Source organism: Carassius gibelio, chromosome A23, assembly GCF_023724105.1.
Source record: "Carassius gibelio isolate Cgi1373 ecotype wild population from Czech Republic chromosome A23, carGib1.2-hapl.c, whole genome shotgun sequence".
NCBI classification, from domain to species: Eukaryota; Metazoa; Chordata; class Actinopteri; order Cypriniformes; family Cyprinidae; genus Carassius; species Carassius gibelio.
In genome coordinates, this window is record NC_068393.1 from 8,722,874 (window position 1) to 8,748,018 (window position 25,145).

Here is a 25,145-nt window from a genome sequence, read left to right on the forward strand (position 1 = left end):
ATTATATGAAATTGGACATTATTCGCTTGCAAAAGAGAGTGCCATAAAGGTGTCTGCGCCTCCTCTCTGGAGAACGAGAGATCAGGTGAGGAGTTTGTCCTAAAAGTGTCAACTTTTATCAAGTATTTTTCGACTCTCATTTGAAGTCTGTGCATTTATTCACCCCTAGTAAAATCTAACCTAGAAACACTGGCCATTACTGTCTTCAGATCAGGCTTGACCATAAGGTTAAAGCAGACATAAAACTAATATGTCTGTAAAATGTCACTGCACAAAATCAATTATATATTCATTCAGGAGCTAAAGAGGTTCCTCACATCCATTTCCACTCCTTTCTCTGTGTTCCCAGTTCTCGTATCTATCTTTATTTCGTTTCTCATCTCCGTCCATTCAGTCAGTCTTGGCTCAATCCTAGTGTGTGTGAGAGAGAAGGACAGAGAGGAAAGACTGGGCGCCCTGGGCCATCGTCACATCAGCTCAAAGGTCTAGGGGCAGGAGAAAGACATCTCAGGGGCCACGCTGAGTTAGCCCTTTCTCCCAACAGTCTGTCTGTGTGTCTGGGAAAGTGTTATTACTTTCATTACAAAGTCCCAGAGAGGAACAGAGAGCGTGTCAGCGCATATAGCAGGGCACAATATGAAACACAGATGTCTGTCCCCTCTCACCCGAGCCATGATCTGAGCACTGTAACACTGACCTTCACTGAACTGCATTAATGGAAAGTTACAGATTCAGATTGATTCAAGTTCTATCTGTTAATTATCGATGGAACAATATCATGATACATATATCAGTGGAGTATTCTCGATTTTCTTTCTAATTTCAATATTTAGGTTGCTCATCAATTTTGGAAACAAGTCATTATGACTCTTTCCTTTTAAAATTATGTACATTCTGTACTATAAAAGAACTAGTGGTGGGCCATTATCGGCGTTAACGTGCTGGATTAACGGGAGACTCTTATCGGGCAATAAAAAAAATATCACTGTTAATCTATTCTCAAAGTTGGGTTGAGAGCTGGGACTATACTAGGCAAGCTGATTTTCACCTTGATATTTTGGGGCGGATGTATGCCTAACCAAATTGCACTGTAGGGGGCGAGAGCGAGCCTTTAAACCTGTGTATGCCTACTGTGAAATTACCACATCAAACGTGACGTGCTAACATGGATGCAGCTGAAGCCACCGGGGATGCTTCAGGGAATTATTATTATTTAAGAAGCTTCACAATGGAAACCTCGTCAAGACGCACGCCTGTTTCACACATAATTCGTCTGCAGTGCGTATGCAGTCCGTGTGCATTACGTGTGTGGTGCAGTACGCAAACGATCGCTGGAACGCACTGACGGACCGTAACCGCGTGAATGCTGGAATCGTAAAAAAATACGAAACGCATACCCACTGCAGACATAGTATGTGTGAAACAGGCGTAAGGTTGTTTGCACCCTGTGCAACGTGGAATTAGTTTACAGCTTTCTCAAGCACTTTGTGATGCATTTTGGAAACAGGAGATGAGGAGATGAGCCACTGGTCTAATGTCTAAATCTCAAAGACTTAACGTTACTTTAAGTCATTATTTTATTTGGGTAGCACACATATTCTGAATGCCTTTGGCAGAATTCAAATGAGCCATTTTAATCTAGATTAATCTAGATTCATTCCAAGATTACAGTGAGATTAATCTAGATTAAAAAAATTAATCTATGCCCACCACTAAAAAGACCCGAGATCCAAGATGAGAGCATCAACAGGAAACAATGACTAACAAACAAGTACTGAAACACAGGGGTAAATATACTGAGCTGAACCAATCAACTAAAGAGTAACTATGGAAACTAACACGCAGATGGGTGTGGTCCAATGAGTGTCCATGGCAACAAACAAGGGACAGAGCAGCTGGCAAACATAAGGGGAACAAAGCAACAACAGGCACATTTCCATTACAGAAACTATGGCAATATTTTATAAATGTCGATAAAAACGTATTGCGAAGTAGGATTCCATTAACAAATATTTTGTGACTAAAACATAACCTTTTGGTTCTCGCAATAAGTCGTGGCAACTGATTTTGACGGATTTTGGCTATATCTATTCAAAGGAAGCTTATGCGTGTATCTTTACAAAAGCAGCACAGAGAGCCACTGCAGAAACGTGTGTGGTGCGGCTGGAATAAACACAAGCATTGATTAGAGTGGCCACAATTAGCTTCAGTGTTTGTATCTGAGCCACACTGCACCGCAGACATGTGCTGTGGAAATTGTCTAAGCATTAATGCTAGGGAAAGCCCCTTATATGGCCACGTACTGTATGAAGTGTTTCTTGGAGGTTATAGTACAATGAAGAATGTTCGCATTACTTTTAACATTTAATATTTACATATGCATTGTGACCTGTAAATGCGAAGAAAAAAAAATCCATTAAAGTTTTGTGAATTATTCCTTTTTCATACTGCCTGAAAAACCACCTCATGCGAGCAAATCATTTTTTTTTTCTCTCGATATATTGCCATTTTCATTAGGCGTATTTTCGATTCTCAATTTCAGTTTGCGCAGTTTGAAGGGTAATGGAAACGTGCCTATTGAAGACAGAGCTGCACACTAAGAGTCCATGAACAGAGACACAAGAAACACAGACAGGGATTGTGATAGTCGCTTACACTTTATAAATTATATTCTTTCTATATTATTAATTTGTTAGTAATTTTTCACTTTAGTTCAATTTAATGCATCCTTGCTGAAAAGTATTAATTTAATTAAGTACTGATAAAAAATAAAATAAAAATAAAAAGTATAACCTGAATGCACTGTAAAGTCGCTTTGGATAAAAGCGTCTGCTAAATGCATAAATGTAAATGTAATATTAAATGTAAATATATACATATTAAACTCAAGTCTGTTGAGTCACATTAAAATAAATAAATACGGACATAAATAATTTCTGTGCAGCTGTTGTCAAATCAACTTTTGATGTGTTGGCTGTGCTAGTTTCTAAGCATCTAACTCATCAATCTCCTCTTCATACACACACACACACACACCCACACACACACACACACACACACCCAGCTTCCCCTGTAGCCTGTGCAGTGAGTCGTGCAGGACAGCCGCAGCATCACTGCAGCTCACTTGAGATGAGTCTGATTAAACTCTGAGAGCTCAAAGCAACAGATATTTGCTCTCTGATGACGGAGATTTCTGCGGAAATGTACTGGGTGGAGCCAACTCAACTCTGTGTGTATCGACTGAATACTGATACAGAATGATCCAGAATTCCCATGCAAACTTATTTCATGAGTCAACTTTGAAAGTAATACTGCTGCAAGAGGTTATTGAGGATGAGAACAGACTTGCTTCATGGCCAGATGTCGGTAAACACTTTTATCTGAGAACCCATGACTTTCCACTCATATACTGTAATACAAATTCAATTAAAATTGTATCTTTAAATAATTATTTTTTAAATATTGCTTTCCAAATCTACCCCTACCTAAATTTTTACTTCTACTAAAATGAATACATGGTTTAAGTATGTCTCTTAATAAAAAGCTTTTGTGGATTTTCTAAAAAGGCAGAACTGTCTTTGCATTTTGTGACATTTTTTCATAACTAGATAATCATTATGTTAAACTTATTATTCTAATTATTCAGTAAAACAATTTGCATAAAGATATTATGTTATAAACATAATCTGATTAAGAGTACACATGATCTTGGTAACTGTATTTAAAAAGATTTTAAAAATTATAATAATCTTGGTAATCATTTAATTTCAGATTTTTTTTTTCTTGGCCCAAGTGTCATGATTGTGAATGAATAAATATTTTTTTTCTATTCTTCCACTCTGTTACCTTTTCAGTAACAGGTTTGAATGGCCATTAAGTATAAAGTATTTTCTTGATATTTTCATGCTCTGACACATTAAGTACTCATATGAGCAGCTTCCTGATCTCATTCTCTTATCCTCTTTCATCATTTCCTGTTCTCTCTACACAACGCTATGAAGAAAAGCAGCAAAAAGACCTAAAATAAAAATGATATTGGCGTAAGCCTAAAAAAATCAATCAGATCCCTTTTCATACTATTCCACTTTGAAATTGGCTCAATTTTCCGACATCACGGCCATGCCCTTGGAAGAAAAATGAAGACCCCAGATCAATTTCAAACTAGCCTACACAAACACACACTACTCACACACAAAAAAACAGTGCACACTTTTCTAATCTGATGCTTCTACCTCTTTCTACCTCTGTGCAGTAAGAGGCTCACACACATACAGTTCGACATCAAATACACACACACACACACACACACACATAGCGGGCAGAACAAAGGCAGACATCAAAGAACCATCAGAACTGGCCAGATCCTTTTATCCGGTCGAGTCTAAAAATGTTCCCAGGAAAACACATACTGCTCTCAGAGCAGCTGTCCAGCACAAACACAGACAGAACTCAGATTTTGCACAGCTCTGAGATCAGTTCAGTTGGTTCACTCAATAACTTTAAAGTCCTGTGTGCCAGTGAAATGAGAGGAAAGTGACAAACTCACACACTCTGTAAACATCCTTAAATATGTGTGTGTGAGCAGGTTTGTTTTCACCGTTAAGAAATTTCTTCATATTTCAGAAAATGTCCTCAGAGGAATAATAAAAACCTGACTAAACCTCTTTGGGGGTCCAAGAAAAAAGTCACATAATAGAACTATATAAAACAAACCAAAACAAACAAACCACTGAAACACAAACCACACCAGACAAAACAAACAAAAATCTCCAAACAACAAACAACACCAAACAAATTCATGCAAATGAACAAAAACAAAACAAAAACAAAGCAAAAGCAATAAACAACAATGCAAAACCATAAAAAAAAAAAAAAAAAAAAAAAAAAATACTTTAAACAGCAACTAAAACCATACAAAACAAATACAAATCATAATACTTAATGTGTGTTTGGGCAGGTTTAGTTTTCCCTCAAATGATCACAGATATTTCCCCTGTATTTCTGAAAATGTCCCCAAAGGAACAATAAAACAAAATAGGAGAATAGCTCATTGTGGGAACAAGAAAAAGGCACAGATCAAAATTACATACAAAAAATAATAATACTTATACCAATCATCAAACTGTGTAATTTGTGTGATAATGTCATAGTATTGTAAATGTTGTGGGTGTGTGTCAGGAAGGACAGGGAGACAGAGCAGAGCTGACACACAGGAGTGGACGAGAGGTGATTGTGTGAGCGTGTGTGTGACTGCAGGGTCACTCAGGCATGCAAGAACACAATCAACCTCGAGGGAGGCCTGCCAAACTCTACTACACATAAAGGAATAAGGTATTGAACACAACATATACACAGACATAACACACTGACTGTATACAAACACTTCCCAGGATGACTTTAAGAGCTGTGGCGTGTGGTGGACTCCTGACATGAGGAGGACAGTACATCTGACAGAGCAATCAGCCAATCACAGCACAATGTAAGCACAGGTACACCCCCTCACATTCCCCACACTTTTTGCTCATTAACACACTATATGATCTCATATTTCAAGATATTTATCTAGATTTATTTTTACACTGTCATTTATTTTCTCTTCTGAATTTTAAAAGGAAGAGTTAATGACTCAATTCAAATACAAAAGCCCATGCCATAATAATGGCCTGCTTTTAATAGCTCAGAGTGTGTCCGGGTATACCATGTGTTCAAAAAAGATTATGTGTGTGTTTAGTGTGCCTCTGAGAGTAAGTCCAATTTAGAACGATCTGGCTACAGTCTGCTTATAAACACACACACACACACACACACACACACACACACACACACACACACACACACACACACACACACACACACACACACACCAACTAAAGGATCAGGTAGCTACTGCCCAAAAAAATAATGCCTCACCATGGCAGGACTGATTGTGTAATTATATCACAATCTGGAAGAAGGGAGAGAAAGAGACAATGAAGTGTGGCCAGATAGATGGAAAATATGTGTGAAACACATGACAAACACATCATCAAGCAAAGAAAATAGTGTGGCAAAGAGGAAAAGGATCACGACTGGATGAAGAACAGGACTGGGTTGATCCATCTTCAGTAGGATGAAGCAAGCAACTGGACTCTTCCAGTCTTACTGTTGTCTTTTATTATAACTATATCAAATTAAAATCCAGTAAAAACAGTAATATTGTGAAATATTATTGCAATTTGAAATAACTTTTTTTTTCTATTTTCTATTTTAATTGTAATTTATTCCTGTGATGTAAAGCTGTATTTTCAGCATAATTACTCCAGTCTTCAGTGTCACATGATCCTTCAGAAATCATTCTGATAAGCTGATTTGATCCTCAAAAACATTATTTTCGATGTTAAAAATAGCTGTGCTACTTTATTTTGGGGAAACCATGATAATTATTATTATTATTATTATTTTCAGGATTTCTTAGTAAATAGAAAGTACAAAAGAACAGCATTTATTTGAAATAGAAATATCTTGTATCATTATAAATGTCTTTACTGTCAAAAAGGTAGTGTATTTGGTTAGACTATATGGTAAGAAAACAGAACAAATTTTTTTATAAAACTAAAAAATTCCCCCAATTTTGAAAAAGTTGCATGCTACTAAATGTAATGTTTTCATGCGGTTCATTCATTGATGCATACTGCACACTATTTTAAATACTCGCTAGTATTCTATTATGGAAACTGTGCAGAATTGTACAGTACAACAAACGCAAACTATGTTCCATCTATGTTTCTTCATCACACACGGTGTCCAAAGCCCTTCTACTGCCTCGGAACAAACGGGCAGCACTTAAAAATTATCAGCTGTGAACAATGTGACTCATGCTGTGGTGATATAAGCATGCATCTTCATGTTAATCATTTGCTACAATCCTGGAGCACAATGGTGTGTGCATTTTACATGAGACACTCGTTTCACGGAAATCTAGCATGTTTTAGTGGAAATGCACAGAGACAGCAGTGCCTAGATTAAGTCCTGTTTTAACTGGAATAAGAGTTGTTTTATCACTCTGTACAGTGTTTCAATCAGACCCATTGCCACATGTGTGTAGACCTTACGTAGCTCCACCCCTTTTCTTCTGTTTGTATTTTCTGTGAAATGAAGTTAAGGTAGTACACATTTATGAATGAAATGTAAACAACAATTGATTTATGGACACATTAACCTTGCATTTTAAATATTAGTCCAACTCCCACACACACTGCTGCTAAATTCAGCATATCAACAACCCGTTACTGCAGCACACACCTATCTGTGCAATCTCTCCTCTGAAGAGGTTAGCGATTCATGCAACAGCAGATTACAGGCACTTAACTGAAGTTCCTTGCTAGTTCATTAGCCCAAAATCAAGCCCCTTTATTGCTACTCAAATCTATTAAACAATCATGTTATCAGCAGGAGAGAGAAAGAAGGGTTTTGTGGGAGATTTTTGCCTGCGAGCACACATACACTCATGCACACCCACGTACTCACAGACACTTGAAAGGCTTATATTTAGTACCTTGACAACAACAGAGAGCATATTCTGCTCATGTTGCCTTCTATAACTTTTCCTGCCTTGGTTTCCTCACTCTTTATTTCTCTTTTTATCACTTTGTCTTGTTACCACATAAGACAAGGCACAAAATAAACAAACAAACAAACAGACAGACAAACACAGGGTTTGGGATTGACTATGTGTCCTCAAGTCCTTCCGTCATCTTTCATTATACTCTACATATTCACTATTAACTAAGAGATAGTGAATAATGAATAGTGTTCCCTAATCTAAAGTTTTTCCGAAAATACTACATCTACAGTATTTATACTTCAGAATTTCAACACCATTTTTATATATATACTAGTGGGGAAAAAACAATATTCAGCTTAAAAGAATTTGCATAGGGATGGAGAGATTTGGTTAAGCTATATGCAATAATGTAGCAAACATAACAAAACATCTATTATATATAATTTCAATGTCATGATTTGAACCGTTCCAAATGTGTTGTGCAGTTATTAATTTGCCCAGAGCACGAAATTTAAAATTCAGTTTTGTATGATAATCTACTTTTGAGCTACTGAGAAACTATTGAGAACCAATATAGAAATGTACTTTTCTGCCAGTTCAGAAACCACTTTATTTCAGTAAATAGATTCAGACCATTCAGAACTGATTCAAATCAAAAATCATGGACTCTTGATTCTGAACGGCTAACAGTGAACTGCTAGACACTAGCTTGATCGCTATAATATCGTCAAAGAAAATATAATGTTATGTTTGATAACACTGCCCTGATTCTGATTACGTATCAAGAACAGCAACAATCTCACCTCACTACTGAGAAATGTAGTTAAAGTAATAACTGCCAAAACACCGGAGACACTTGAGAAGGAATAAGCCTCACGTGGCTGATCTATAATGCATTTCTGCAGGGACAGATTCACAGTAATCTTCTGGAATGTCGCCACGGTGGCATTTCTGCAACAGTGTGTGGCCTTTTATTGACAAAGCTTAGTGTCTCCCTCTGACAAATCATTGAAAATGAGTTAAGTGACAAAATCAATGACTCTCTTTCTCGCTCTCGGCCTATATTTTATCAGCAGGGGCGGTGGAGGATCAGATGCATTGAAAGGTTGGAGACAGGCCGTTCAACCTGTCAACAGGTAAATGTAGACAAAAACATCAGAAATATAAACGTGGAATAAACAAGACACAATTTTGAAAAGAGAAATTTAGCATTGATGCACTAATGCAGATCTTCTGTAAATCTTTAATAAAGCTCATCTAATTCATGTCTAAACAGCCAAGATACAAACCTCCCATTTTCTTTTATATGTGACAGTATAGATGTTTGGTTTCGGGCTACTATTGGTTGCTTCAGGTAAAATGTATTGAGCCTATCACAGCTAAAGGCAGAGCATATATACCTGCTTTGTAATGAATCACATCACGGAGCTTCCTTGTTTTCCGGTTCCGCATGCGGGAAATTTGTGTGTCTGGTCCCTCGTATGGCATGTAGGAGATCAAGTGCTGTTTTCCCATGGCTGACGTTCTTAGAGACTCCACAGGTAGGATATAGCGTTTGTTTATAGCGTTTAATCTTTCTTATAGGGCAGTGGGTAAATCAAAATGCCCTATGCCCTTCTGCTTGCTATGTCCTGCCCTCTCTTCCTGTTTCAGTTGAAATTACGTCATTACATATAATAACGCTGCTTGTTTCAGGGGACCTTTAAGTCACAATTACCAGAAAAAGTTTTATTTTACTCTGAAGTGGAAATGTGTCAGAGAACAAGCAGCTTTATATATAGAAGTCCACCTGGATTTGTTGGTTTTCCCCCACTAAACAATATATATATATATATATTTTTAAAGCCAGGCTATTGTTTCCATTTCCCTGTGGTTTTAAGGGAAGGTCAAGATCCAAACTTGACTTTTGATGCATTAAGAAAACAATGGTAGGAATAAAAAAAGATCAGCGTTAAATCTTTTGACGAATGTCTTTACCAGGGTGTGCTCAAGCTCTTCCTGTCATTCGAGTGACTTCCTTCCACTTTTTACTTCTCTTTCACCTCCATTTCTTTACCTCGCCAACTTTTTTGGAGGACAAACACTTGACAACAATCCAGAAACACTCAAAATGCACAACAAACCCCATTACACTGTGAAACTTGTTTTAAATGGAAAAGGATTTCAGAATATCCACTAAATCCAGACCAAATGCAATTCCAAAGCACTGAATTCATTTGCAGATGTCTGTTTTCTCTTCTTTGTAAAACCTCCTGTCTTTCTGATTTTCATAACCTGTGTTTCAGGATGGCCCATGTGGCATCCGGCCGGCCTCCCGCTGGCTTTCATAAACTATGAAAGAGAATATGAAATGTATATTTATAACGGTCGCAGAGATCCGATGGGGATTACCGTAGGTGAGTGCAGTGTGCCGTGCATTAATTAATTAAACCACAAAAAGTCTCCACATTGGATTATTTCCGATTATTCACACTCAATTAACTGTATAGGGGATGTTGTTTTAATAAAGAATCAATATTAACAGATGGTCTGAAGTTTATTAAGGCAGAATGGGAGGCTGGTTATGAGCAAACGGATGGAGAGATTTTTGGTTAAACACTTTTCCCCTTCTTCTTTATCTATCCTCTCTGCTTCAAATAAGATATAGAGATGATGGTTACGCTAATATCCAACACGATCTCACGGCAATTCGTAAGTTTTTCATGAGGTGGCTTATTCATACAAATTCGTACGACCACACTCATACAAATTCATATGATTTTTGCCAAATCGTACGTATTTTACGAGTTGCACAATTCGTATAAATTTGTACCAATGAGCTACACCTAACCCCGCCCCTAAACCGAACCGTCATTGGGGTTTAGACAAATCGTATAAAATTGTACGAGGGAGGTCGTACAAATTCGTACGAATAAGCCACCTCGTAAAATACGGACGAATTGGTCGTGAGATAGCGTTGTAATATCTGAATGAACAGATGGTTTGCCTTCTGGGAAAACTGACATTTTGAATGGGTTCCCTCAAAGCAATCTGACTGGGTGTCTTGTTGAAAAGATCCCTCCATATTTTGCCAAGGCTTGCATAGAGAAGAAACAAGGAGCAGAGGTTATCTCATTTAGACTAATGGCTGAATAATGGCTTTTATTCTAATACTAGAGGATACGATTTGTTAAGCCATCTATTCAAGAAATTAAAACAAATAGCCTATATTTTCCTGCCCATTTACACTGCTTGTTGTGCAACTGAACTGCAACTGTGGCCCATACATGTAATTATGGTAAATCGAGCGCAGCGTCAGTTCAGTCAGGCCACGGAGGCAAGGCTGTGAACAGCTGATGCGGTCAGCTGTCAAATCGCTCCAATCACCACATCTCTCCTATTAGACACGGGACATATATATACGTGTCACTACTGCTCGGTAAGTATGCTCAACAACTCGCAACCCTCCCTCCCTCCCCATTATATGCATGAGCACATTACTGCGCACCTTCTGGCTGTTGTCTTGTTTGTTTCAGATCACTAAGGCTTCCAAAAATCTTAGCTGGCATGGACCTCTTTGCGGAGAGACACCCATCTTCATAACCAGGCTACAGGATAGACGTACCACTGCCACATCTACATGATTATCACCATTTGCTTTAAAGACTTAAAAGACTATTAAAAGTCTTCATTATTGTGTATTTCTAAATTCATGGTTCCAGGGGTTAATGTTAAAGCTCTTGTATGTTCAATTATTCTGGGAGCAAGAACCCCCATAAGGAACCATACCGCCAAAGATAAATTGTGTTCAATAAACTCAAGTAAACTTGCCAAAGTGGTTCCTGTCTGAATTAGGGTTTAGCCAGTTATGTGCACAAGCCCACATCTGGGGTGATTTTCGAGGGAAGATGTTGAGGTGTATTAGCTGTGCTGAAATGACACACTGCAAGGGCTGTCCTGTAGTTCAGAAGTCATTTCCATTAATATCTGAGGACTACAGTATTAAATAAACCACCTTACTGGTTTACACTGCATTTTCCAAAAGCTTTCTGTTGAATTTATTGTGTGATATATGGCCAAAATGCTTCACAGACCTCCTCCAACATCCTACTCTATAATATCACCAGATCAACCTACACAATGCTTATAAATTTGGTCTAAAAATAATTATTGTCCTTCTCACCTTTCTATTCACACTGATTCACTCTTAGGGCAACTTTGGAGGGAGTTTAAGTTTCTCACAGTCATAGATATATATGTAACAGGAGAGGTAGTGAGAAATAACACACTAGTGATGAATAATACAGAAAGTACAGTAGCTTAAACACTTTTCACCTGACATAATTGGATTCTCTGTATTAGAACAAAAGGGTGACCCATTAAAAAAAATAAAAATAAAAATAAAATGCATTATAGGGCGAAACGTTGTCATTCTATAGGGAATCTGATCGGACAAATTCTATATAGTGCAGATCAAATCATCATTTTAATATTTCTCTTCCATTATCCCAGAACAGAAAGACTATCGGTAAATTTGATATACAGTATGTGTATATTTGCTAAAGTTTAACTAGCATCAGCTTTCAGAAGCATATAGCATAATAATAATTATAATAATAAAAGTAATTAAACTGCACCAAAAGAGACCGAAAATGTCCACGTGAGAAAGTGAACCTGTAGGATCAGGTTTCATTGTCTCTCACCTCTAACATTGTGCCTAATATTTGTTCAACTCCTCAAAATCACAGTTTTGACCTTCTTCTACATGACGACATGGTTTGCTTTACAAGAAATGCATTCTTGTTTTGTGTGTGTGCTGTGTGTGTGAATATACCGTGTCACTATTACCAGTGTTAGGGAAAGTTAGTTTTAAAAGTAATGCATTGCAATATTGCGTTACTCCTTAAAAAAGTAACTAATTGTGTTACTTAGTTACTTTTTATCAAAAGCAATGAATTGTGTTACTTTTGTGTTAGTTTTTGTCACCTGGACTGGGCATGCTTATTTTAAAGTAACTTGCGATTTAAAAAAGTAACTCATATATTTTCTTGTCAATTTCAAAGTAATGCATTACTTTACTAAAGCAACTTCAAAGAGTTGCTTGAGCTTAACAAAGAAAGCACCATAACTGTACACAATAAATAAGTAGCTGGAGCATTTGATTGCATTTAATTTGTTAATTTACAGACTTGATTAACTTGACCTATAGTCTAATGTACGGTGCCTTTAATCCACCCCCCAACGCTGTTTGGCAGGCAGCATTAAGTGGGAAGGTGCACCATATGGAGGGGAGGGATGTACAGTATGGAGTACCACTCTGATTTATGTACCTACCAAGACAAAACTAATGTTGACATGAGGAGCATCCTCTTAATACTGCAGTAAATGTGCAATAGAGGAGTGGAGTACTTCAGTACATACTAAGCACAAACACACTTCGTCCTTTTCAACCAATACAACCACTTCTGTTCAAAGCAATGATTATCATGGTCTGGATTCTGCTATAGACTATTTTTTTGTGCCTAGTTCAGTCACTTAGAAGTAGAGGAAGGTTTTGTGGGGAGGAAATGTTTTTACATGTTTATGAGAAAGTTGTTTACACTCGTCAGATTGGACCCCTGGAGGCTTTGAAGCTTGTCTCCTGATAGACATAAGTACTGGTCATTTAATTTCCCTCTTGGTCAAGGCCACCTCTATGGCCCCAGTATCCAGGCAACAGCATGAAGACATCAATGAGCAAGAAAAGCAGAGCTCAGATGCCCCACAGCTGCCTTACAAGTCATTAGAGACTGTACTAGACAGCAGAGTGTCTGTGTGGTTAGCAATACTGTAAGTGTGTGAGAGTCTTTCTGATGGTTCCTGTTTGGAAACTTTGCAGGAGTTTGACTGACAGTGTTTAGGAGGATGAAAGAGTTACACTCAACCGTGGAGAGATGGAGAGACCACAGCTCACTTGAGGAGAGTGTTTGCTCGCTTACCTGACGGAGAGGAGATGATTGCTTGTCCAGACAATTAGTGGAGTTGTGAAAACCACATTCACTGAGGAGAAAAAACAAAAAACAAAAAAACAATCAGTCATTAATCTGAATATGAAACCAGAATTACTATGATTGGCTTTGGACCGTGTTTTAAAATAATGTTTTTGACTGATTGAATAAAGAAAAAAGTCAAATATTGTGTTAATTATGGTTTCATCATGCCACTTACTTTGCAGTCTAACAGCCAAACAAAGCTTTTGTTAGAACTGATTCGATTACAGCTGGGTCTTACAAGGCTAAACGGTGACCAACAATATTTTTATGAAATAGGGATTATTTAAAATGTATCTTATGTAGAATACCATTTATTACAAAACAAATATGTTGTGAATATGTTTCTTTAAGTAAAAGTTTGTGTGATAAGCGGAAGAAAAACTAGATAATGTCACCACAAATTAAGAATTTGTTTCCATAATTTATTATTTTGTGGCCATGTTTATGAATCATGTGAATCTTGTTTTAGTTAAATTATAGTCACAAATTAAAAATTAATTTTAAATTTATGAATTTCTGACTTTGTTCCTTTCGTGGCCTTAATTTCAGGCTTGTTTTGTTTACTGTGTGGAGACGTGCTGAGATCATATTTGGTCTCGTTCTATATCGTGTATCTTGTCAGTGTGTGTGCTTGCTTGGCCATTTGTTGTGGGGAAAATAAGAAAAGTGCTGAATAAATGTAATATTTTGGTTGACGGGTATAAAAAACACTGGCAAAGGATACGTATAGCTTTTTATTTCTCTTCTTCCCTACTACTTGTTTCACATCTGTTTCAGTTTTTATAACCATTTCTTATGTTTTTTTTTTTTTTTTGGATGTGTGTTATTTTTAGGATTACTGATAAACTACTGTTGTCTGATTTGTATTATTTATTTTGTTATTTATTTGAATTTTAGTTAACGGATTTCTAGTTGTATCCTCTTTTGGAAGACCAAAGTATTTTCGCTTTCACAATGAAACAATGTCTCCACAACATGGCGACAGTGGCAACAGCGAGAATAAAAGGTTTTTTGCCTTCTTTCTTTGCTTCAATATTTGTTTGGTGTTGTGTAAATTTCCCAAATCATGACATAGAAATGTGGGGTCGGGTTAGAATGAGCTGTTTTACGAGGGCATGGAGAAGTATTAACCTTTATAAAGAATATCTCTTTGGGTTTGAGACTTTAGTCTTTGCAACTTTACCGATCTTCTTTATGCACCAAGAGCTTGTAACACTCCAAAGAGAAAGAAAAACGTGAAATTGCATCATATGACCCCTTTAATTTTTCCATTATTGACGCTTACTAATTCTTGCCAAGTTATAGGAGGTCTTCAGACTAATTACCACTTTCTGTATCCAGTCTAAATATCTATACTCAGGAGTCTGGAATTAGACGCAACTCATTTCATCTCGTCATATGAATTTTAACAAGGCTGTGGATATAAAAACGCATTCAACCGATGCATAAAGGATGAAACATACATTAGTAAATGAGTTTCAACAACAGCAAAGTACACATGCCTGGACCTGAACGGTGTGTGTGAGTGTGCACAGTGCCCCAATGTCCCATTTTTCTTTCTTTTACTCAAGTATTGAAAGAAATGATGCAATTTCTCTCATTTTTCAACCAAACAGATCAGAAGGGAGTCATTAAAACCCCTCCATCGAGGATAAATCAAACAGAACATGGGGAGGAAAGGCAAGGACACGTGCACACTCAGATAGAGGCAGGCATAGTCACACAAAGACAAGTGTATGTATGCAAACTAGGAAGTGATGTCGCAGTGGCTAGTGAATCCACACACCCAGAGGAAGCTGTGAAGCCACACGTACACATCATCACCTCTCCAGTCCTTCAGTTGGATGGAGTTTTAATGATGACAGAACACGCAGAGAGGAAATATCTTTATGAGAAGATGCAGAAGTGGGTCTTCGTGAACTCTGCATATGACAAGGTGACAGGCTTCTTTTATTCTGTCGCTTCCACTCTCTTCCTACTCTCTCCTTCTATTTTTATTATCTGCACTCTCCCACAGAAAGCTGAATATATAGCATACCTATGATACACCGTCTCCATAAATGATATACAGCAGGCAAAGTAATATTTTCTTTTCAGTTTGCCTAACATGAAAATTCAGTTTTCATATACACTATGCCGCCCAGCCTCAGATCATGTCACAAAGACATCACTTGACTTTAAGGATACACAACATATCTGTGTCATGGCGTGGTGTGGGAGAAACGCACGAATATGAAGATGAAGATGAAGGTAAAGGTAAATCGTCAATTATCAAAGTATATTAAAAAAATTTTTTTAACACTGTTTCCATGTATCATATGTTTTCACATTATTTATAATACAATACAGGATTTTACTATACCAGTTCTCTGGATGGTTGCTAGTGTGTTGAGTGTTTTTAGCATGCACCTAGGTGGTTGTTAGGGTGCTTTGAGTAGTTGTTTACTGGTCCATTTAAAAACAGTCCAAGCCCAAACGTGTTGCCAAGTCCATGTATTTCCTGTAGAACTGGGCTAATTTTACACTGTTGTCATGGGTTAAAGCGATCTCACCCGAAAAACTCTATGGGAAAAACCTTGGGGAAAAAGTGAAGGGGCTAGTTTTAATAGCAATTGGGATGGATTTGTTTTTCGCAGACCTGGCAACTCTGAAGACCAAGTCACTAAGATACTGAGAGCCCTAAATGTTAATTTGGGGTTTGAATATGTGGGATTATTTTAGTTGTTTTATTGTTTGCCTGGCAAAGATCCATGAAAGTAAAAGCACATTTACTCATCCAGCTGCATGAATTGAGGTGTTGTTTGTTTTCTCATTATGCCACAAACAATTCAAAACATAATTTAATCACATGCCCAAAATCCCTACACAATATAATCAAAAAGATTCAGATGTTTGATTATGGCACACGTTATAACGGCGCTGAATTTCTGTAATTGTGATGTAGCCATTGCATTTTTGAGTTTTAATGTTGGAGCTAATTGTGTGTTGAACATCTGTGCTAATTCGGAAGTAAGAGACAAATGTCAGACCATCTGCTACCCAACAGACTAACTGAGAATAAAACATCTCAAACACACACACACACACACACACACACATCAATTTCCTATTATGATTTGCATTGTATTTTATACAATAATCCTCAGATAGCCATTCAGACATCTTTATGCGTCCAAAATGTCTTACAGAGCTATTTGATTTGTAGAGGGCAAATAAACCCTACAGTTTGAACATCACTTTTTATCCACTTATGCAGCAAATAAGATCCGTCAGATATTACTCAAACAGCTCTGAAATACAGATTTTGGGCCAGTGTCTACTTTCCTGTCCATTAACAACAAAAATGAAGTTGTATACCTGAAAGAAATGGGGCACCCATGAGGAATCTCGACATACAGAAATGAACTTGTGGCAAACTCATTGAGTCACATTTACTGCCACGTTCCCTGTCTAACAGCGTTCGGCTACATGCATAATGCACAAGCTGAGAGCTGCTCTGTCTAGAAAGCAAGAATAAACATGACGTGTGAAACAGACTCCATGATAACACCCATGTTAGCAAGCGACAAAGTATTATATCTCTTTTTGTCTTTGCCTCTCCGTCTTTCTTTAATTCTCTCTACTTCCTCTGACTTCCTAAATGAGGATGATTCCACACCTCCTTTGTTTTCTGACACCCACATCCAAAATAGTTCATAGTTTAAAAAAGAGATAACAGCAATCTTCCAGTGAGTCATTGTCATGAGGCGGTAAGGGAGCACCATGGAAAAACAGGGTCTGGATCCAAATGCAGGTGAAACCTATTATTAATTAAATAAACAGAAAGGCATACAAAACTAAACAAAAACAGATCCGAATTGACCTCAAAAACAGGATCAGGAATGGGATACAATCTGGCAACAAATGTGCTTGCATCAACCAACATTCAACAAACTACAATTACAATTCAGCCAGGCAGAGGGGTTGGGAGTGTGGTGTACAAGGTCAAGGTCTGTGTGCTGGAGAGGGACCTGGTGACCGAGGCAGAGCCGGCGGGACAGGGACCCAGTGCAGAACCAGCAGTTGATGTGCCAAGTAAAATGGCGGCCACTCCAAGGATCGCAGGCAGGGTGGCCACTCATGACCGCACCCCAGCCGGCAATGGATGCATTCTTCGCTAGCGTTACATGTCAACAGGAAGTTTCAACACCAGGCCATGAGACAAGAACCAAGGTTTCTTCCACATGTCTAAGGCACTAGGCACCATCTTGTGACCTTGAGGATGTGAAGCAGATTTCCCCTAAGGGAGAACCCCTTGGTCTTGACCCTCCACTGTAGGGGTCTCATGTACAGCAGGCCAAAAGTAATCACGTTGGACACAGCTGCCATCAGACCCTGCAGTTTCTAAAACTGCTTGACAGTAAGTGACAGCCCTTCTTTTACTCTCTCAACTGCCGAGAGGATCAACTCAATCCTAGCAGGGGACAAACATGCCAGCACCGTGGTTGACCCACACCATGCCCAGATAAGTGGTCCTCTGTAATGGAGAAAGCACACCTTTCTTGGCATTGCTGTCTTAAGCCCCCAGCTCTTTCATGAGAGTGAGAACAACATCTTGATGTCGAACCACCGTCCATTCTATGTGGTTGAGTTTGTGGATGCACTGGACTCATGGAGGATCCAGAGCAGCATCCACACACTTCATGAAAATGTGGGGTGAGAGTGCAAAGCCAATTGATCTGAGATACTTGTTTGAGTGCGAGCGTGCTGAACTTCAATCACCTGACTGAGTGTTTAAAATGATGCAAATCTAAAATAGATGGCCTCCTTCCTGAAAAGAGTAACTAATTTTGTTCCATAACCAGAGACACTTTGGGACCCACCATAGTGAGGATGATCCTGTTAAACTAAGGTGGAGGAGAACTGTATTCTATAGCCTCACTCTATAGTGGGCAGGACCCACCGAGACACATTAGACTGCTAAGGGAATCAGTCTCTCGAGACTGGCCTCTGGTGTAATTGAAGCAGCTAGCTCGGTGCTATGAACTGGTACACTGGCAGGGGATGGCCGAACTAGCTGCTATAAAGACCTCCTTGGAGGCAGCGAGCCTCTTAGCACTGCTAAATTTCCGGGCTGTAACTGAGAGAAGCGCTTGCAGGAGACCACTGCGCACTGGAACACAAGCAGGGTTGGCAGATCTCCTGAGGGCACTGAGGAGAGACGGGCACCGAGTGATATGGTGTCCACTTCTCTTCCCCAGAAGGACTGGCCCTCAGAAGTACTAGGCCTTAGGCGTCAGGACAATTTTTAGACAAAGACTATCCAGCGAGAATGACGGTCTGCAGAACCACCTTCCTCTAGAAGCACACGGTAGGTTGGACCAACTAGACCTCCTCAGATGTCTCCAACCCATCCACCAAATCATGTGCGTAATTCTTTGCTGCTGTGCCTCAGCAGCAGCAGGACCATAATCACAAGATCCCAGGCATGGACACTCCTCGTAGGATTCCTCATAGCGTGCACAATAATAAGTGCACAATAAGCCCCACGAGAGCTGACTGGGCAAGCTCCACTCTTTATTTTTGCTGCTCATTTTAATATTAGGCATAATATGCCTGTGTAACTGATTCTTATGCAACTGGCAGATCTAATGGTTAAGGAAAAAAATAGGGACTCATCTGTCTACATTCCCTCCACCAGATCCATATGTGAAACCCACGAGCACAGCCACCGCTCCTCTTCTGCGAAACCGGGGCAAGAAACATGAGAAATGCTTGTTCGCTCCCAAGCAGAAAACACACAAACTGTGTGTGTGTCCACCCGAAATATAGCATGGGCAGGGAAGAACACACAGCCTGAACACTGCCTACTCAACCAAATGCTTCTCTTGACTGAAGCTTTGACATAACGGAGCTTATAAGTGGACAAACAACAATAAATAAGACTCACAAACATATAGCGACTGACACACACTTGCCGAATGACAACTGCGTTTTCACCGCACATGCTTTTAAGCTTCCTGGTCACTATGTCACCCCATCTGTGACATCTCGCCCATCCAGTGCGGTTACGCTGAAGGCATTACCAAAGCGTTTTTAACGCAGCTCGAGTTCCTGAAGTAGAAACACAATTATTCTTTAATCAGCCCCACTGAAGAAATCCCCTGTAAATCTCTTATTATAAATTCCAGACATGCGCTTAAAGTAATACACCTTTCACATGCCTGGGGCAAGTGGATCCATATAGAAAAGTAACAGTAGGGAAGCATGAGGTTTCTACTGGTTACTGAAACAGTGTGCGTGTGTGTGATACATGGACCAGAGAATGGCTTTAGAAGGACTTTCAGGGTTGAAGGAATCAGGGTTTTCTGTGGATTAGATGTTGCCATGCACTGTTGCTCTGGATTATTCCTGGTTCCTAAGGAGCACAACTACTAATGACATTAGCAATATCATACCACCCACCATCCCTAAAGGATAAAGACACACACCTCTCTGAGTGTTATTGTGTTATATGCTTCATCTGCCTACAAAAACAAGCTGTGTAAACTCAGAACGACAAAGCTTCATGGAAAGACCTCACCACTCCTCAGGTGTCTATGGTTCTGAATCAGCCTTGGATGATCAGCACTCGCTCTTTCATATCTCACCACAGCACAATAAATCAAATACAAATGTATTGTTTAATAATACTCAATAAAACAGAACTGTAAAATAATAAGGAATAAATTAATATTAATTAAATTAATATTGTTCTATAGAATATAAAAAAGTATTAAGCTTCATGTTTTAGCTACTATTTAAATCTTATTTTAAATCAATAATAAATATGATGAATACATTTTTTTATATAAAAATGTAGTTAGATAATATTTATTAGCTACTATTTTAATATTATTTTAAAGGCATTTCAAATAAATAATAGGAATAATATTTTTGAAAGAAAAATGTTATTAGCTACTTTGTATTAGCTACTATTTAAATCTATTTTTTATTTTATTTTAAATTAAGAGCAGCTGGAAAATTGGCAAGCAACAGTTTGAAAGTAGTACAGATTATTATAATCATAAAAATATCAGTGCATTGAACTTTCATTTTTACACCAACTGTTTATTGTAATCATAAATTGTGTGTTACTGAAATACGCTAAACTGACATTACTACATGCATGTGGAAGACTGTTGTCTGTTTTACATAAAGACAAGTTTGGTTGAATTTGGCAAATCAAGAAATTTTATAAAGATTCTACCTATTCTCTTTACATAAAAAATGTGCTCTTTCTCTCTCTCTCTAGTGTGTGTGTGAATTTGAGCTGTCATATCAAAAGAAACAATCAAACGGTCTGTTTTGTGGGTTTAATGAGTTTGTTTACACTCATCTCTGAGCAGAGAATCAGAGCCAAAGGCTACACCAAGAACATTAAACAAATAATGTCTCTTGTGACAGAAAAGGTCCTCCAGCTTTCATCTACCTCAATTTTCTGCTCCCTTTATTATTTTTTCTTCTCATATTAGGTGTTTGCAAACCCTCAGGATAATGCAATGTCAAGTTACATTCAGCATTAAATGAGCAAAACAAATAAATATATAAATAAATAAATTTAAATTTAGCATACTGACAGGAAATAAATGATATTTCCAACTCATGAAGAGTTCTCATTAGCCCTCTTCTAAGCTATTGAAGACACCTAATTACTCACTTTAGTTGATTACGCACAATCACTATTACTAAACACAGAAGAGACCAAGACTACAAAGAGGAGGGAAAGATAATACAATATACCTAAACACACTCTTATTATATTGCTTATTATAAGCTTGGTGTTCTCTCGCTCTCTATCTCTCTCTCTCTCAGTGCTACAAGACTAGAGTAAACGGCAAAGGCTGTGAAAAAAAAAGATGTAAAATTTCAAAACTCAGCTTGATCATGTGACACTGAAGACTGGAGTAATGATGCTGAAAACTCAGCTTTGCATTTTTTTATCAAAGAAATTTTGCTTTGGCAAGCATAAGAGACCTCAAGAATATAAAAAAATAGAACCATTTGTGATGTGCAGCATATACAGTACAGACCAAAAGTTTGGACACACTTCTCATTCAAAGAGTTTTTCTTTATTTTCATGACTATGAAAATTGTAGATTCACACTGAAGGCAAAAGGCCAACAAGTGCTAAGCATCTCTCGGGGTAGTCTTCAAGACAATTGGAAGACCATTTCAGGTGACTAGCTCTTGAAGCTCATCAAGAGAATGCCAAGAGTGTGCAAAGCAGTAATCAAAGCAAAAGGTGCTACTTTGAAGAACCTAGAATATGACATTTTCAGTTGTTTCACACTTTTTTGTTATGTATATAATTCCATATATAATTCCGCATGTGTTAATTCATAGTTTTGATGCCTTCAGTGTGAATCTACAATTTTCATAGTCATGAAAATAAAGAAAACTCTTAGAATGAGAATGTGTGTCCAAACTTTTGGTCTGTACTGTATTTTGGACAAATTCACTCATAGCCATGGATTCAAAGCTTAATATGAGAGATGAGAACCAGTGAAGAAAACAATGGAAGAGCATTTCTGTATAAACTGATTTAATAACAGAAGGTCTCCCGCTTATCTCTCAACCAACAAATACACTACTCATCTCTCTCTCTCACACACACAAACACACACACACACACACACACACACACACACACACACACACACGTGTACATGTGTGTATATAAACCCTTTTTTTATTTACCATGCTTTTAATTTCCTATAAGGTATTTGATTGGCTTAGAATGATAAAAATTGTTCCACTCTTTCCAGTTACAGTGATTGCTGTCCTATTTAAGTGGGCAGTTTAAATGTTGGTTTTAATGTATCAAACATGGAATCAAAACCAAGAAGGGCGAGAAAGCCAAACTGGACAGAGGAACAGAGTTTACTGTTAGCCCAGTTAATGGATGAACACAAGGCCATTCTTAAAGGAAAATTCGGGATGTGTGTCACAGCAAGGGACAAGAAGCAGACATGGGAGCGTATAGCACAAACTATTAACGGTTCATTCCCCCTGCTTGTGCGCACCTATAAGCCTGCTATATTCATAAATGCAGTTTTTTGAGCCTGCAATGTGGGAATGTCCAGTGGAAACAAAATGAACTGCGACACAATAAGATGTTCTGAAAGTGCTGTAATTGTTTGTGTGATCACTCTGCTTAATGAAGGTTGTGACAGACCCAAATCACTATTGCATTGTTGCATTGTCCCAGTTGTCAAATATCGTAATGTAGTGATTACTTTAATTTCTAGTGCTATGGCATTTCTGCGCTGTGTCGGAGATGTTAGCACGTCTCAAATAAGATCATTCACAAACCCTCATGATCATAAACCCAGTCATGATCCCTGCACAATCTAATCTATGGTGTCTTATTAACTCACTGTCATCCATTGTCTGCAACACATTTCTTCTGCCTCTTCGTCTTTCTGCCATTTTCTCCTCTGCTAAAGAAACTCTTAAGCCTCTTAAAAGTCCTCGTCTGTGCTCCTAACAAGTTTGACCTTAAGACCTCTTTTAAGGGTTAAGATGCTTTCTGAATTACTTTTTACTTTACTAGGATTTTTTCTTTAATTTTAAGAGTAAACGCCCACATTTCTAAGAATTTTCTTAGAATCTTGTCAATAGGAGCTACTTTTTTAATTTAGATTCTTTATGAATACGGGCCCAGGTCTTTCTGCTGAGTCAGGGTTGGTGCCCTGCAGGCCACTGTAGCAGAGCTGTATTCATTACCTTCTATTCCTCCAAGACACAAGCTTTATTAGAGAGTGACAGAAGGGTGGGGCACAAGTTGAATCAAACGGAAATGTTGAGGGGAGAGCTGGGTGCTTTATTATCAAAGAAAAAGCAGAAGAAGACAGGGTGTGATGTAATGAAAAGTAAGTTTAATGCATTGTGCATTAAACAATTCAATACAATACAATGGCACTATAATACACAGTGGCTCCATGAAGTATTTCAATCAGAATAATTGATATCAATCAATATTCAATCAGTGATAATGTGAAATAGCATTACAATTTTAATGATACAGTTTTGTGTCATGATCCTTCGGAAATACATTGAATCATAATATATAGTCATAATTATGTTGATTTGCTGCTGAAGAAACATTTTTTATTATCAATATTGATAACAGTTGTCCTGTTATTTTTGAAAAACAAGATTTGCAAGATTCTTTGATAAACAGAACGTTCAAAACTTTGTCACAAAAAAAAAAGAAAAAAGAAATCTAACTCAAAATATCTGCTCTTATGTTAAGGTTTTGAAAGGATGTAAGGGTGAATAGAATTTTTAATGTTTGCGTGAACTATCCCAGTAATTTGATGAGATTTTTCTTTGCTGAACTGGCAAACAGTGCAGGAAAATTATGGATAAGTAATGAAGTGGATGATGATATAAGACACTACGATGGAGGTGTGTATGCATGCATCAAGGGAATATGGAAATTTAAATATGGGTGTGTTCCCATTTAATTTAACTCTACTTGCAGACCACAGCTATTCCCACAATAAATACCAATGGCATGGTAAAACACAGAGGACGGCTCAAAGACAAAGCGGCAAGAGAGAGATAGAGCGAGAGATAGAGATATGGAAAAAGATCAACAAACTTTTCATTTAGCTCTTTCACGCTCATAGCCTGCAGAGATGAGGCCAGCAGAGTTGAGGGATTGCTGTCATCTGTCTGTATAGAAAAGATGGGGCACAAGGCAAAGGTACAATTGCCAAATTTGGGAACAGGAAACGACAGCTGTGTACCGTGACAAATGGACACCACTAAAGGAGAGGGCACAGATTCACGGTGAAATGAGGAAAGAGCTTTGTCATTTCTATTACTACTACCATTCCAGCTAATTGCTGGAATGACTGCTGCCATTAGACAAGCATGGAGCTAATGTTATTTTATTATAAATATTTCATATAAAGGTAAATGTGATTGCAAAAAGATTTGCAGAGTTGTGTGGTTGGTTTTTGCCTTATTGTTTTACCTTTGAATCGATAGAAATGAAAAACCTGCACCTGGACAAGCAACTACATGGAGATATGCGACTAAAAAGCAGATCATCAAGGCTTGCTGAAACATAAGGTTTAAATTGTAAAAACTGTGGTTGGGGGTGTTAAAACATTGCCTTAAATTTATTTTTAAAATCAGTGAGAGCGATGTTACAATATCACCTTAGACAGAAAAAGATAAAAGGCCCAACACCGATCCCTGTGGAATCTCATTGGTGAGGGTGAAGAGTGAAGAGATTGAGTCTTTCCAAATGACTTTATATTCTTTTATTAAATAGCATATAAACAAAGGAGAAACACCAAACCAGAAATATTCATCCCTGTTTATTCGGATACCAACAGTGCATGGTTAACAGTATTAAGAAATACCAACAGATCAACACAGTTACATACCCCACAGACTTATGCACAATATGAGTCGTTTCTATATTTCAATCTGGGGTGGTTTACAGCATGTTTTATAGCATCAGCACCTCTGCCAAAATTGAGAATATCAATCATGCTCTTCCCTTATAGTAAGTGGTAGAGGGTGCCATAAATAACAGCTCCAGCCTTTATTAC

At 38.0% G+C, this 25,145-nt stretch overlaps 1 protein-coding gene across 4 annotated transcripts in view; it reads right to left on the reverse strand.

Annotated features, from left to right (window-relative positions):
- LOC127945181 (extracellular sulfatase Sulf-2) overlaps window positions 1-25,145 on the reverse strand; it is a 137,135-nt gene that overhangs the window by 61,183 nt on the left and 50,807 nt on the right. For 3 of the 4 annotated variants that reach the window (XM_052541788.1, XM_052541791.1, XM_052541792.1), the window contains exon 3: window positions 13,501-13,561. The exons of the other annotated variant lie outside the window; for it this stretch is intronic. The gene's annotated coding sequence lies outside the window, so the exon portion shown is untranslated. The remainder of the gene's footprint in view (window positions 1-13,500; window positions 13,562-25,145) is intronic. 4 annotated transcript variants of the gene reach the window in all.